Source organism: Physcomitrium patens, chromosome 7 (assembly GCF_059467195.1).
Source record: "Physcomitrium patens ecotype Gransden chromosome 7, ASM5946719v1, whole genome shotgun sequence".
Taxonomy (NCBI): Eukaryota; Viridiplantae; Streptophyta; class Bryopsida; order Funariales; family Funariaceae; genus Physcomitrium; species Physcomitrium patens.
In genome coordinates, this window is record NC_143416.1 from 16,552,580 (window position 1) to 16,560,839 (window position 8,260).

The window sequence follows — 8,260 nt, forward strand, 5'->3', positions numbered from 1 at the left end:
TTAACTGTAATAGAATATAGATAAGATAATTATATTGTTAACTTATAAAAATAGATAGTTGGAACCATATTTGAGAAATTATGGAAGTTTTTAGAATTGAAGCTAGGTTAATAGATTATGTAGGATCCATCATGGAGCATTCTAGAAAGATTTTAAGGTGGTTATTTATGTAAGGTCCACCATAGAACCTTCTTAAAATGACTTAAGACAATTATCTAGATAGGGCTATCATGGAACCTTGTAGATAGAGTTTAGGAGAATTATCTAAATAAGATCCATCATCTAGGAATATTTTAGAAAATCTAAGATTGTAGAATAAAATATAAATAGAAGTAGCTAAGGCCTTTTGAGACATTTGGTCTGATATGGCTTTTGATCATTTCTCTTAATAAAATTTGGATTAGTATCTTCATATTTTTTTTGTTTTATTCTAATTTTGATTCTTTAATTTTGTCTTTTGTTTCCTATTATGTTTAGATTTGTTCAATTTTATTTTGGCCCATTTTATCCTACTTTGTAATGAGGTTTTATATTGCTATAGATTAAAAGGATCTTGGACACTTGAAATAGATTGGTTTTGTTCCGACTTCCATTTGTGATAAGATAGCATCCATAGCAAAGTCTGATGCATTTGTTTCCATAAAGAATGCCTTAAAAATCCAATACCATATAAAATTGGTAAAAAAATAAATGATGTTTTTAAGGCTTCAAAAGATGTTTCATCTTCTTTATTCCACTCAAGTTTGTCTTTACATATTAGGCATGTAAGAAAAGCCACAACTTGAATTTTTTTTTTTTTAATAAAGATTTAATAATAATTGGAAAATTCTAAAAAATATTGCACATCTCTAACAGTTTTTAGGACCTTCCAATCCATGATAGTCTAAACTTTCTTAAGATTCATAATTAATCCTTTGTTAGAAATAATGTATCATAAGAAATCAATTTAAGTAGTGTAGAATACATACCTTTCTATTTTTATATATAATCATGTATCTCTAAGTTTTTGTAACATATAACAAATATGAAGTTCATATTCTTTATATTCTTAGAATAGATTTGAATGTTGTATAAATGATAGACGAAAAAATCATAAAAAAACTCACAAAAGACATCATTCATAAAATATTAAAAAGTAGCTAGTATATTTGTGAGTCCAAAAGGCATAACATTGTATTCAAAATATCCATACTTAATTCAAAAAATAGCCTTTTATTCATCTCTTTTTTTAATGGAAACTAGGTTATATGCTCATCATAGATCTATTTTTGTATAGACCTTTGTTTGATTGAATTGATCAAAAAATCATGAAATCAAAGGTAAGGAATATTTATTTTTGATGGTAATCTTATTAATTCCTATATAATCTAGGTACATCTACAAAGATCAATCTTTTTTCTTTACAAATAAGATAGGAACTTTTGCTAGAGATTTTGAGTGGCATATAAAGTTTTTATCCAAGTTCTTAATGTATTGCTAGAATACGATCAATTCATTTTATAATAAGCTGTAGATTAGTCCGAATGGCCATTAAATTCCTTCTTGTATATCAATTAAATAATCATAAGGTCAATACTATAGAAAAATATATGCATTTTTTTCAAAAATATTCTAAAAATCTTCATATTGGCTAGGAATACTACTTCATATCTTTTCACAATAAAAAATGGATGTAGTTTATATAGCAAAAGATGATTCTTCTTTTCTTCCATGCATGAAAGTTATTACATCTACAAGTAAAGATTTGGATATACTAGGCTTATCTATTTCTACTTCACAATTGAAATTTTGGATTAAACTACAAAAAAATTTAAGGTTATAAGAAATTCAATCTATCTAAGGATTATATTTTTTTAACCATGATAATCCTAAAATGATTGGATTAGAAGAAGATGTGATTACATTGAATATTACTATACTGTTATGATCTTTAAATATTACATCTAAAAGAAGAGTTTCATGAGTAACATTTCTAAAAGACAACAAATGACCATCTATGATTTCTACATATATGGGTTTATATTTTTTAATAAAAAATATTTCTTATTTTTTTGACAAAGTTTTTGTATATAAAACAAACTAAGGCTCTTAAATCTAATAATGCAAAGACTTTGTGATTTTTAGGTCCTAAATATACATGTATTATAAAATAAGGTGAGAGATCTAAGGGAAGAATAGGACCTTTATTAGATGATGCATATGATTCCAACTGCATGATTTCTATTATAGCTAAAAAAAACTTATTTTTTGACATATTAATTTCTTAGGCAATCATGTTCTTTATTTTGTGATTGTATTGCTTCTTTGAATAATATTGAGGAGTGTACTTAGTTTCTCCACAATATAAGCACAAATCTTCTTGATAATTTTAAATCTTTTCTTGCTTAGTGACAAATTTAAAACGTATCATATCAATTTACATTGGTTCAGGCCTTAATAAATATGTTTATGAAAACTTGGAAGTTGCCATCATTACTTGACTTATTCTTCTCTAGCCAAATCTTTGTTCTTGACATCTTTCAAATAATTCATTATTGCATGCAATACCTTGAACAATAAAATTTTTTAAAGATTTTATTTTTGGTATTGTCAAAAATAAATCTATAGTATTATTGTCATGAATATACACATGTAAACCAATAATTATCTATATGATTAAATAAAAAGAGGTAAAAATAAATAAAAATAGATTAATTCCATAATATCTTTTATAAAAGCTTCATAGACACTGCTTTGACTTTATAGTTATCTATAATTCATTTTTTCGATTAAAAACGTCGTCAACAAGTTAGCTATGTACCACACATGTTAGTAGCTTGAAAAATAAGCTAACTATATGGCGCATACATAAGAAACTTACCTTGTAAGGTGAGGCATGTGTCTTGCAAAGTCAACACATTTTAGAGGTCCTATAGAACATTACCACAGAGCTCTTAGTAAGATAGTATATATAGAGATGAGAGTGAAGCCTTCTTCACTCTTGCCAATTTCTTTCTTGCTTCTAGTCTAGATGCAAGAGTCACTAATTTTCTTATTTTTTAGCAACAGCCATTTCAATTTTTTTTTTTAATATATATATTTTTTAATTTTTATTTTGTTATACTTGTTTATTTTTTTTATTAAGTTCTTCTTTCTACTAGATTAATAAGAATGTACATACAATATTACAGTATTCTCATTTTTTGATTAAGAATGGATCACTCCTTTCTCTTGATTAGACATAAGCATATTAGAAGTTATAGAATACTTTTTTTTAAATTAATATTATTCTTAGTATCTTCTTTAATGTCCAGTCCATCTTCCTTTGGGACTTGAGTAAAATAACATATATATATATATATATATATATATATATATATATATATATATAAGTATCATTATAGCAAAGCTTGTTGAAATGAAGAGTGCAATGATACTATTGCAAGATCAATTAAGAGAGTTAATGTTTGTGATGCATCAATTTAGTTTATCACCACAAAGAGCAACAAGAATAGCAAGAAGTAAAGATATAGATATGATTTGAGCTACTTCAATATTTGTACCAAATCATATTCTTTTTACTATGGCTGAACATCCTTCTGGTACTAAAAAATCAAGAGTTGCCATGCTTGAGAAGTTTAATGGCATAAGATCCAAGTTTCAAGGATTTATCAATCAAATATAACTTCTGATTGAACTTTAACTCTAAAGCTATCCAACAACATGATCATAAGTTAGATTCATTGGTATATTTCTTTCAAGTTCAACACTATCATGTTTTTCATCATTTCTTGAACGATGAGATTCAATACTAGATAATTTGGAGTTTTTTTTGGTGGAGCTTCAATCCATGTATGAAAAACATGATGAAACTCATGTTGCAACCAATAAGATCTATATTTTGTGATAAAACAATTGATCCATAATATTATATGGTTCATAATTATGACCACTTGCAACTGATATTAAGTAAAATAATGCTACACTTTTTAGCCAATTTTTCTATGGATTACAATATGAGGTAAGAAAATTGATACTCAACTTATCTAATCCTCAAACATTGAGTCAAGCAATTGACTTTGCTGTGCTATGAAGTGTAACAATCAACTTTTTAAATTTTGATTTGAGAGTTGGACAAGTAAGTCCCAACATTATTATAATTCAATAGCAATACCAATATCTTCTCTACACATACATTCGAGAGCAGAGGATATGTAAATTGATGTGATATATTTCAAACCTCTTACTGAATAAGAAAAGATTCATTGTTGTCAGGAAGGATTATGCTTATATTGTAGAAAACCTAAGCATAATGCTCAGCATTGTCTAAAGAAGTGATATAGTTATAAAATAAGGAGTATAAATATCAAAGAAGACAACATATCAAAAATAAGTTTTTTCAACTATAATAGGGATCGTGCGGTTGGAACCTTGTACAATACCTAATGAAGGTCCTATTCTCTCTTCAAAACTCTTTCCTTGTTTTATATTAAATATTATTTTAAGACCTAAACATTACAAAACCCCTATCTTATTAGATTCACAAGTCTCAGCGTGTTTCTTAAATGAAAAGTTTGCTAAAAGACTTAGTATACCTTTAATGAAGAAAACTAAATCTATTCATGTAAAAGTCATAGATAGTCGTATGTTGTCTTTTAGAGATATTACTTACAAAATCCTTCCTATAGAAGTAATAATCAATGGTCATAATAGCTTTGTGGTATTTATTATCATTAGATTTTTTTAATCAAATTATTTTAGACTTATTCTAGTTAAAAAAAATATAATCTTCAAGTAAATTAGATTTCTTGTACTCATTTAAAAAATCACATGTTTAATACAATTAAACGTGTATTTATAGGTGCAAGAGTTGTCTTGCATGCTACAAAAGAAAGATCACCTTATGTCATTTATGCCACACCCATTTCTAATAGTACAAAGACTTCAAATGGTATTCCAAGCTAATATCAAGAATTTTAATATGTATTTGAGAGAATAAATGGAAATATTCTTCCAAAACATCATTTCTATAATTATTCAATTGACCTTCAAGAAGGAGCACAATTGCCATTTGGATTAATCTATAATTCATTATAAAATAAATTGGCTAAACTTAAGGAATATATTAAAGAAAATCTAGCCAAGAACTTCATACGCCATTCTAAATCTCCAACAATAGTCCCAATTCTATTTGTGAAGAAAAAAAAATGGATCATTGTAGATGTGTATTGATTATTAAAGATTCAAAAAGTTCACCATTAAGAATAGATACTCACTAATTTTAATATTTGGATTTCTTGATCAGTTGAATCAAGCTAAGATCTATACAAAAATAGATCTATAAGGAGCATACAATTTGATACACATCAAAGAAGGAGATAAATAGAAGACTATATTTCAAACTAGGTACAGATATTTTGAATATAATATTATGCTTTTTGGACTTATAAATGCACTAATAGCTCTTTAACATCTTATGAACAATATTTTTTAATAATTTTTGGACAATTTTGTTGTCTATTATCTAGACAATATCTTGATTTATTCTAAGAACATAAAAAAAAAAAAAAAAATCTTGTTCCCCATGTGTTACAAAAATTAAGAGATATAAGACTCTATACCAAGATAGAAAAGTATATATTCCATACTACTCAAGTTAACTTTTTAGGTTACATCATTTCAAATGATGGACTTATGATGGATCCTAAAAACATTCAAACTATTATGGATTAGAAGATTTCAAAAAATGGTATGAGATGTCTAATATTTTTTAGAATTTTCTAACTACTATCAAATCTTCATTAAGGATTTTTTTGAATTACACTTCTATTTACACGTTTGACTTCTAAAGACAAACTTCAATAGAATGAATAAGCAAAAACAATATTTGAAGCTTTAAAGACAACCTTTATTTTTGCACCAATTTTGTATTATGTTGACTTTTTTAAAGCATTCTTTATGGAAATAGATGCATTACATTTTGCTTTAGATGTCGTATTATCACAAATGAGAACAGATGATAAACTTTATCTAATAGCTATTCATTCTAAAAAAAATTCAGTAGTTAAGATTAATTATGAAATCCATATCAAAGAACTTCTTGCAATTATAGTTTTTTTTTAAGAATGGCATTATTATTTAGAAGGCTCTTTCAATCCAGTCACCATGTATATAGATCACAAGAATCTCAAATATTTTATGTTAGCACGTGTTTAGAATTGTCACCAAGTCCGTTGGAATATGTTTTTATCAAGATCACATATTAATCTGAAAAATAATAATGTTTGTTAGATGCCTTGTTTAGATGTTCTTATTTTATACCAAAAAACTGAGATGCATCTTTTAATCAACAAAGAATGAGTTTCTTGAAGCCCGAGCATTTCCATCTTTAAGTAATGAAATCAACATTGATTATTGATTCAACTTTTATCAAATACATTCAATCAAGTATGTCTTGTAATCTTCTTATTTATAATATCAAGAGGTCTTCTTCTAAGTCTCTTGATGGTTCCAAATTTAAATTAAAAAACAACCTATTCTATTTTGAAGGATGCTTATATGTTATAGAAGGAGAAGCACATTTATGTATTCTTTAAGTATGCCACAATTGTAAAAGGTATTCAAAGATTTTATTCAATTATAAGATGTTTGTTCAAGATTAAAAACTCTCTATCATTGATCTTACAGACTTCTTCAGCCATTACCTATATCAAAACAACCATGGTCTTCTGTTTCTATGGATTTTATCATGGATCTTTCAATCTTAGGTTTGTATGATTCTATATTTGTGATAGTAGATCATTTTACAAAGATGGAAAATTTTGTACCATATACAAAATCTATCACAAGGAAAGAAACAGCTAAGATTTTTTTTTGATAATATCAATTGGTATCATGGATTGTTTCAGATTATTATGTTAGATAGGAAGATTCAATTTATATTAAGATTTTAGAAAACTCTTATCAAGATTTTAAAGATAGTGTCATGTAGCACATGGATATATTTTTAACTTAAAAATATTCCTTGGTTGACTATATTTTTAACCTAAAAAATCAAATATAGACACCTATAAAGTCAAAGCAGCATCTATGAAGCTTTTGTAAAAGATATTGTAGAATTAACCTACTTTTACTTACTATTATTTACTTCTTTCTAATCATATAGGTAATTTTTGGTTTACATGTGTTTCTTTGTGATATTACTTGCTTTCTAGAAAGGAAAACTCATCATATATTAAAAAAATCTAAAATATAATAAATTATATTTGCCACATACTTTGATCTTTTTTTTTTTTGAAGATGGTTGATAGGGCCTTTCAACTATAAGTAATGTTCCATTTCAGGGTGAAAAGACCATCTAATTATTTAATCATTATTGAGGCTTTTATAACTTCATTCAAATATAACATTTGGAATACTATCAGGAGTTGTTTCTATTTCTAATAAAATCACCAAATATTGGAAGTTCCTTCCAAGGTTGTGATATCAAAGGTATTATATCTCGCCATCTATTCAAGGAAAAATATGTAATTCTTGAGGATCTTCATCTTGATAGCATTGTCTTGAAAGTTGTGACAATCATAATGTCTCATCGAGCAAGTCATTAAATAAAGGCTCTTGAGTTGAATCTATAGATTATTGATTTTTCATCTCCGTAGTGTCATAAATATAAAGAAGTATTAATAAAAATAGATATCTTGCATAGATCTTATTTCTTTTGTAAGAAAGATCTTCATCTTAATTTTGATGAATATTGTTGATGAAAAGCCTCTACCTTCTTTATTGTATTTGTAAGATTTTTTGTTGGCTTCTATGTATATTTACTAATATCATATCTACATCAATATACAAGATATTTCAATTTATTTTGGTATTGTCTTGAGTCTAGAACTTCTTCTACTTCAAACTCTTTATTATTGTCCACTTTTATAGAAGGTGGGGCTTATCTTTGTTTTAATATGTTCACAGTCTTGTATGATTGAAGAAGAGATATGTGAAATATAAGATGGATTTTCATTAACTCTGATAGATGTAATCAATAAGCATTTAGATTGATTTTTTTACAAGTAGAAAAAAAGTATAAGCCTATGATAGTCCAACTTATCACAAGGACAAGTGATCTTGATATTATGATGAAATAACCATACCTTGTGACCTATATTGAATTATGATTGTTCTTTTCAATAGGCATTTGCATTGATCTTTTGTTGTTCTTAACCCTCTTTTAATTGCACCTTCATTGTTGCATATAGCTCAGACCAAAAATGTCATATTATGGGTC